The following is a 7,451-nucleotide window of genomic DNA, read 5'->3' on the forward strand; positions in this document are numbered from 1 at the left end:
GAGTAGAGCACATCGTTTTGTTTTGTTTTGTTTTGTTTTACTTCCTGTGACAGCCATCAAGACAGGTGTTCGGTGAATGAAAGATTACACTACAAACACTGCTTAGAACTGAAACTTCCACTGATTGAGTACGCTTTTATGCATTAAGCTTATGAAATACTGTCATTTACATTGAGAGGTAGTTTTTTATTTATGACAATTATTAAGTCATTATTTATTGAATTTTAAAGATTGCCTTAGTTGAGGGGGGGAGCCATAGCACACCTATGACTCATACAAAGTTTCATGCCAACAAAAACACTCAAGTGTTTTTCTTTAGAATCTTTCTCAAATGGGTAATTCTTATTTTTTCAATTATTAGCGGTGCAAGCTTCCAAGCTAACCTCCCTTAAGATTGGTTCATTGGACAATGCCAAAGTGGTCATCAAATACTGTATGACCCTGACACTGAGTGTTTGCCTCTCCAGGAATTCAGTCACATAAAAATTAGAATGACCTTCACTGGTAGCCGTTGGACATTCAAGCTAATTTGCCTTCCATGCCTAACTTTCTCTTCTAAGTAAAACTGCCCACTGATCTTTTTATTTTCCCCAGGGGTGGCAGTGACTACTGCTCCAGACCCACTGGGAATTCATCCATAAGCATGCCAGGAACCTCTGATACCTCCTCCTGCTAAGGGATTTGCCAAAGACAATAGTTATCAGCTGAGCCACTCAGGACTCCTCTCTCAGAATCTGATCAGGAAGCACAGAAGGAATTTTCTAGTCTGTAGAACAACAGGAAGAAGCAGCCACGTGTGCTGCAGCTGAGTTACATTAATAGAAGCACAGAGACCTCTGCTGAGATACTTTGACCCACCTTGATTTAAACCCCATCTTTGAACCCCAGTCCTATGGTGGCTTCTGTTCTTGGATTTCCTTGCGATCCCATCCCTTTATTATGCCATATGCATCTTACAATCTTGTCCCTTCCCTTGAGCTACCGAAGCCTATTAACATAGGTTCTATTTGTTCTGAGCACAGTGCCAGGTGTTCTCGCCCATGTTACTGTACTGGTCTGCACACTGCCTTGCTAATAAGCTGGCTCTTTGTTTCTAAGCCTCTGCCTGCCTTCTGATTTTTGCTGTTTTTCTTTTACTTAGTGGGCTGTGATTCACACGTTAGTCCCTTGTTAAACGTTATTTCCATTCTGGCTTAGACCCTCCTGATCCCCATGGAACTAATGTCCTTGATGCTTCTGGTCCCTGGACCTCTTGGGCACTTTGCCCTGGTCCTGCCCATCTTTAGCACACAGGTGATGTCTGCCTAGTTCCCCAGGTTGAGACAAGGGAGAGGGAATGTTACAGGTGGGTGTGAAAGGAACTAATTATATATTCGTACTTAATATGCCCCTCTCCAAGTAAGATGAGTCCTTTACAGCCAATGTTTTCATCCGTATATTCACAAAACAATGCCAGAAACCTCAAGAAATGATTAAAAAGCAATTTATCTTCAAGTTATCCATCACTGAAATATATATAAAGAAAAGCCATGTACTAAAATGAATGCTTACTAAGAACACTCAATTCATTTAAAATACTTCCCCCTCCCAAATATTTATTTTCCTTCAATTACTCCTTGACCGCTGCTTAGCACTCCTTTTATTAAGTTCTTGGTGCCCTCTCAGCACCCACTTCACTGGAGGTACTCCCAGCCTCTCCAGCCCCTACAAGCTCCCCACGTAAAACTGCTTCTCTAGAGATGATCTCCTTTCTTTGAAATAGAGGCCATATGAAGTCATCTACTTCTATGTATCTGTGTATTTACACCATCCTTTCTTCCTTCAAAAAAATCTCGGAAACAGGAAGGGACACCTCCACTCATGCTCCGTTCCCATCCACCCTTGTCTCCAATGGAAATCAAGACCTTACCTCACTCGCCAGCCCAACCACCCCAGGCTCATGGCTTCTCACCTGCCAATCACAAAAGGTGGGTTCACAAAGGACCTGAGGGTTTAGAGTTTTTATCAAGTTTCAAAGGTATCCATGGCAACAACACGGGGAAGAACAATGATAGGCCTACCCCCTCACCTCTCTTGCGTGCCCACAGCCATCCTTTCCTTCCTGCCCACCTCCCACACTCACTCACTGCCAGCCAAAGGTGAGTCTGGGGGTGAAAAGCAGAGTGACTCTTTTCCACAGAGACTGCTCCAACATCTACTCTGTCTGCTCTAACTCTTCCCTGCTCTGCCAAAAAAAACTGAAGAGGTCTTCCCCTATCATGACCCTTCTGCTGTTTTCTGGGCTTCATTCTAAAGCTGGGGCATTACAAATTGTCAGTGTTGGATCAGAAAAGCACTTGTGTGAACTGGAGTGGGAGGAGTTAGGGAAGTTGGGAGAAATAGAAGACTGGGGGTAGGGAAGTTAGGGAGGCCACCAGGGGTCAGTCACCGGAGAGCCAGCTGGGGATACTAAAGACCGAGGGAAACAGAGGAGTAGAGGCTAGATCCATGGAGCAGTCTGGTCTCAATACCAACAGGAACCACAGCCAGGTGCTCCTGATTACCTCACCCTCTCTACGAGGCCCAGGCTTGACATGCTGGGATTAGTTCCATGCTTTTGGCTGGAGGCAGAGAAACTGCCTCATTTACTAAGGCCTTTCTGTTGTCAGCACCTTGTCACTGGTCTTCTACTCAAGTAGATCTTCAGATTTCTCGGTTCCTGGACAGGGCCTTGCATCACTGATGACCCATCTCATTCTGCCTCCTGATACTTGTGTTCTCCTGGTCACTGATCACCAAGGCCAAAATTTAGACTATACTGGAGTGGACCAGTATTTCCTGGACTCTGGGCTCAGTGTTCTAGAAATAATTAGAATTCAGAAGGTACTAGTCAAGGTACTGAGGAAGGAACAGATAATCAGGGATACTAGGTAAGAAGTGGAGGGTACCAGTCAAGATGAACATAATGTCTAGAGGCCTCAGATTGCACACAGTTTGAAGCAGACAGCCTACAGAAAAGAGGGGTAAACAGCCTCATCTCATTTGGACATCTACACTGCTATAGGAGGTAGGAGAAGCATCAGAATGCCCATTCCACACACGAGGTCAAGTGTTGATGGCTTCCTCAAAGGTGTGGGCTATCTGAGAGGGGAACTAGTGCTAGGACTGAGCTCTCAAGGTAGTGCTTCCAAGTTAAGCCTGAGTTGCAAGTATCTTCTTAAATTACCCAAGGACTCAGAACTTATGGGCATCTCTCTAAAGACAAACTTGGATTAGCTTCATAGATGAAGGCCTTTCGGTAAGTATCTAATAGTTCTATTTTTAGGCTCTGAGAAAATTTACCCAGATATCTCTTTTAAAGTCAGAAAATTCTTTGGCAACATCTAACCTCCTCCTCAGGCCTACCATGCTATTTGCATACCACTTGGTCAGCATTTTCCCCTGTCCCCCCACCATGGCCTCACCCCACCACATTTCCAAGACGTGTGATAGACTGCAGGCAGATGGGGATTGAGCTAATTCCTTTACATGCCTGCCTCTACGTCACTTTTCTGTCTTGCTAAAGATTCACCGAGGAGCAGCCATGCTACTCATGGTATCAGGAAGACACCATGAGGTTGTCTCCATGACAATTATATGTGTTTTTAAGAAAAGGCCTACTGAAGGACGCCTGGGTGGCTCAGTTGGTTAAGTGTCTGCCTCTTGCTTTTGGCTCAGGTCACGATCTTATGGCTCCTGCAATCGAGGCCCATGTCAGGCCCTGTACTGACAGCACAGAGACTGCTTGGGATTCTCTCTCTCTGCCCCTTCCCTGCTCGTGCTCTCTCTCTCTCTCAAATAAAGAAACTTAAAAAACAAAAGAAAAGGCCGATTGAGGTGCATTTTAGGCTTATCAGACTAGAGACTACCCATGCTGGACTCAGGACCAGCCTATACTATCTGCCACAGAGCAAGAAATCCTCAGGCTAGTCACAAAAGCCAATCAGAATTGTTCATAGCCTCACCATCAGGACATGCTCTAATGTATCTCATTTAAATCCTTCATGCTCAGTTTAAACCTGGTTCTTCTCTTTAATGCAAGAATTGTGTATTTATTTAAAGAAATTTTTCAATCTGAATTATTTAATTTATTCTATTTATTCCATTGGCTTTGAACAATGGAAACAACCCAGCACGTTATCTATGGATCAGTCCTTGCACATTCCTTGTACTGAGATCAATTTTTTATTCATGACTTTTTGTTCCAGACCTCTGCCATTGTATTTCTTTATTAAAATGATTTTTTTTTTTGCACTGCAGTTCCATTGTGCTCTGTTGACCTCCCCATCTGGGGAGATGTGTTCTAGCTAATATTCAATTGGAGGAAAGTAGCACGAAGAGCCGCCTAAAGTTCAATACAAAGTAAAATATCAAATCCCCTTGCTCCATCACATCACTATAGAAAGTAGAACACTTATTTCAAAAAAAAAAATGCCTTCTTGTGGTTGTTGGGGGATGGGGAGCACACAAGGCAGAGAGGAGAGAGTGGTGGCAGCAAAGTTTGAACTTTCAGGGATTTGGAAATGTTGGTTTCAAAATGGAATTTATCCTCAAATCCCAAGATTATAGATTTCCTTCCAAACTGCATTCCCTACATGGTTTAGAGAACAGTTGAAAAAGAAATTGCTCTCCATATTTTGATTGACATTAAAAACGCTGTGAAAATAGTTTGGAACTTGAGCTCTTTGAGGGAAGGACAATAATCAAACTATAGCTTTCACTTGCAGCCCTTTCTCCCACACTTACTCAGAACTGTTCCAGGAAAATTCACAGGGAACTCTGTTCTCATATATCACTTCTAGGAGGAGAGAGGCATTCTCAAGAAAATTATCCCCAAACTTCTAAATACAAAGAGAAAAGATTAATGAATCTCAACACAAAGCCACCTCACTTGACAGAATAAAAGCAAACTGAGTCAGTTGTTTGGAGTTAGAAACCTTTAATATCCAGCTTTATTTAAAAATTATCAGACTTGCCCTTCTTGCCACATACTGCCTAGTCCTCCCCCAAGCTCTAGCCACACATGCCTGGTTTTGCCAAACACATGAGAAAGATTTTACTATTCCAGTTTACAAGTCCATCTGCATAGCCCTGTTAACAGAAGGGATCTATGAATACCAAGTACTTTGTTCTCATCCACTTTTTTTGACCATGTATTACCATAGCACGAAAATTCCCCCACCCTTTACAATCAGCTCTTTCTAAAAGGAATTCCAGACTACTACCAACTGGCTGCCTTGTACTACTGTTTAAGATGCCCAAATATGTCTGACTATCTTGAAATGAAAGCCTGCTTCTCCCTTTCTGGAACGCACTTGTAAACTACATCTTTTCAAATTCTCTAGTCAGGGGCACACTTTCAAACAGAAAAATAAGATTTGTTAAGAAATGGTTTGGTAGGATGTTAAATGTGATTTCTAAAAACACACCCACCAGCACACGCATTCTCTCATTACTAGGTTTTATAGGAAACAGACCTTGGTAGGCATCTTCCTGTCTTGGCAAATATCAGATCAGTTACATTAACCCAACTGGTGCTAAAATGCTCTTGCCAGGAACTCTGACCTTATTTCCTTGCAGCTCGAGAAGTCCAGTCTTAATTAAATACAGGTAGCAGAATAATATGTAAATGCCTTTGGTTAAGAACCTTTACTTTTTGGCTTCTCATTAACCTAAAAAGTTGTTGTTTCTAAAGCAAAACCTCTTTAAATCTCTGGTAATAAAAGATGCAGGCGAGACCACCGGTGTGGGCAGACTGGCACGGCACGCCTGCTGACCCTGGCCCTGTGGCTATCAGGTAGAATCCCCATTGCACTCCTAAACAAAAGGCTTTCCTTCTCAAGGTTGCCGGTGGTCCCCGAGCATAAGTCTCCGTCCTGTCCCAACTCCAAGAACAGAACTTGAAATCTCATCCTGTTTGTCTTCCGGGAACATCTGCAGGGCGGCAAAGCCCAGTCTGGCTCTGAGAATTTGCATGGTTTATTGGCTTTTACAATCTTGCATCTCCAGCTACCTTAGGCAGGAATGTTGACTGAAACCCGGAGAAAGCCCCCAGACTCTCTGGAAGAGATTAAAAGAAAGCCCTCCATGGCTTACCTCGCAGGCTGCAACTTCTTCCTGGGGACTAAGTCGGAAAGGAAGGACTGATTTCTCTAGCAGGAGCACAGCAAGAGGGCAGGCAGGCAGGCAGCCTAATACACACTGCTCTATTCAATAAAACTCCAGACCGCCCTTCCTTAGCCCCTCCCAGAAGTCCATGCTAAGTGAACACATATCCCCTATGTTTACAGTCGGCAGTCGGTGGTATGCATTGTCCTGTAGTTTTTCTAATAGGCAGCCAATGACGACACCCCGGCCGAGGTGGATGCAGCCTGCCTGTGGAGATGCCTGTCATTCCCTAGGCATGCTCAGGAAATCACTCATCAGAAAAACCGAGACCTAAAAAGCTCTGAAACTGCGCGCAGGCTGCCAAAACCAGCCAGCTAACATGCCCTTTTTTGGTTATCCTTAGCAGGGCCTCTGGAAGTGAATCCATTGTCAGGAACAATCATAAGAAATGTTAATCTTGGAGAAAGAGGCTGTCTTGTAGAACACAAACGCAACTTTAAAAAGAAAGCACAGTCTATGAAACAAGAAGTTAACAGTCCATATGTTTAGTGGGGTGGGGGTGGGGAAGGCTTTTAAATTGAGGGAGCCTTAATAGCATATTTCTCTTAAAAGTAGCCATGTATACAAAATGAAATTAAATTGTTCTACAATTTTAAAGTCTGCAATGGCCAGGACCCAGGTCTGTATGTACAGACTACATTCTAACCTGAACGAGGCACAGCCCCCTAAAAATATGTCTACATGTGTTATAAAAACAACTGACAAAAAAAAACTTAGGTCTTTTTTAGTAGGTAATGTTTTCCAGAATAAGTGTAGTGCCAGAAACTCAGCTAGGCAGGGTCCTACAGCCTTGGCGATCCTCACTGGTTTTCCATATCACCCCCCTCTCCACCTCCCCTTTGTCTCCTCAGATTTGGCAACAGGGAGACATTGCTGGCAACTCTGCACAACAGAGAGGGCGTGAAGAGACCCAGCACTTCCTCTGCGACTGCTAGAGACAATGTGTATGCCCACTGAGATGAGACTGCTGTTTTAGCGACTTCTTGAAAGTGCTCCAACCAAGTCTTCCTTGGTAGGACATGGGCTATGAGAGGGTCAGAATTAGGCAATGCTGAATCAGGATGAAGTTAACTGGCCCACGTGCGCACACAACCTGTGGTTTTGTACTTTTCAATAAAGAATTCACTCAATTCATCAATCAGTACTTAATTCAGTAGTCACAATAACAAAAAATTAGGAGCACTTACTACTTGTCAGGCCAGGAGCTCGGTGCTAGATTTCTGTCTCCTTATCGCTGTGTGTTTAGAAACTGTCTCACCACTGAC

The 7,451-nt window shown here is 43.6% G+C and overlaps 1 protein-coding gene across 8 annotated transcripts in view; it reads right to left on the reverse strand.

Moving 5' to 3' along the window:
* The window catches only part of CALD1 (caldesmon 1), a 186,489-nt gene extending 180,108 nt beyond the window's left edge, over positions 1–6,381 (reverse strand). Inside the window, exons 1-2 of one of the 8 annotated variants that reach the window (XM_027075514.2) lie at positions 6,115–6,381; positions 4,765–4,859 (exon numbers count right to left, since the gene is read on the reverse strand). The gene's annotated coding sequence lies outside the window, so the exon portion shown is untranslated. The remainder of the gene's footprint in view (positions 1–4,764; positions 4,860–6,114) is intronic. The other 7 variants (XM_053218055.1, XM_027075515.2, XM_027075513.2 and 4 more) reach the window with 7 other exon arrangements.
* Between the last annotated feature and the right edge of the window lie 1,070 nt (positions 6,382–7,451).

Source organism: Acinonyx jubatus, chromosome A2, assembly GCF_027475565.1.
Source record: "Acinonyx jubatus isolate Ajub_Pintada_27869175 chromosome A2, VMU_Ajub_asm_v1.0, whole genome shotgun sequence".
NCBI lineage: Eukaryota > Metazoa > Chordata > Mammalia > Carnivora > Felidae > Acinonyx > Acinonyx jubatus.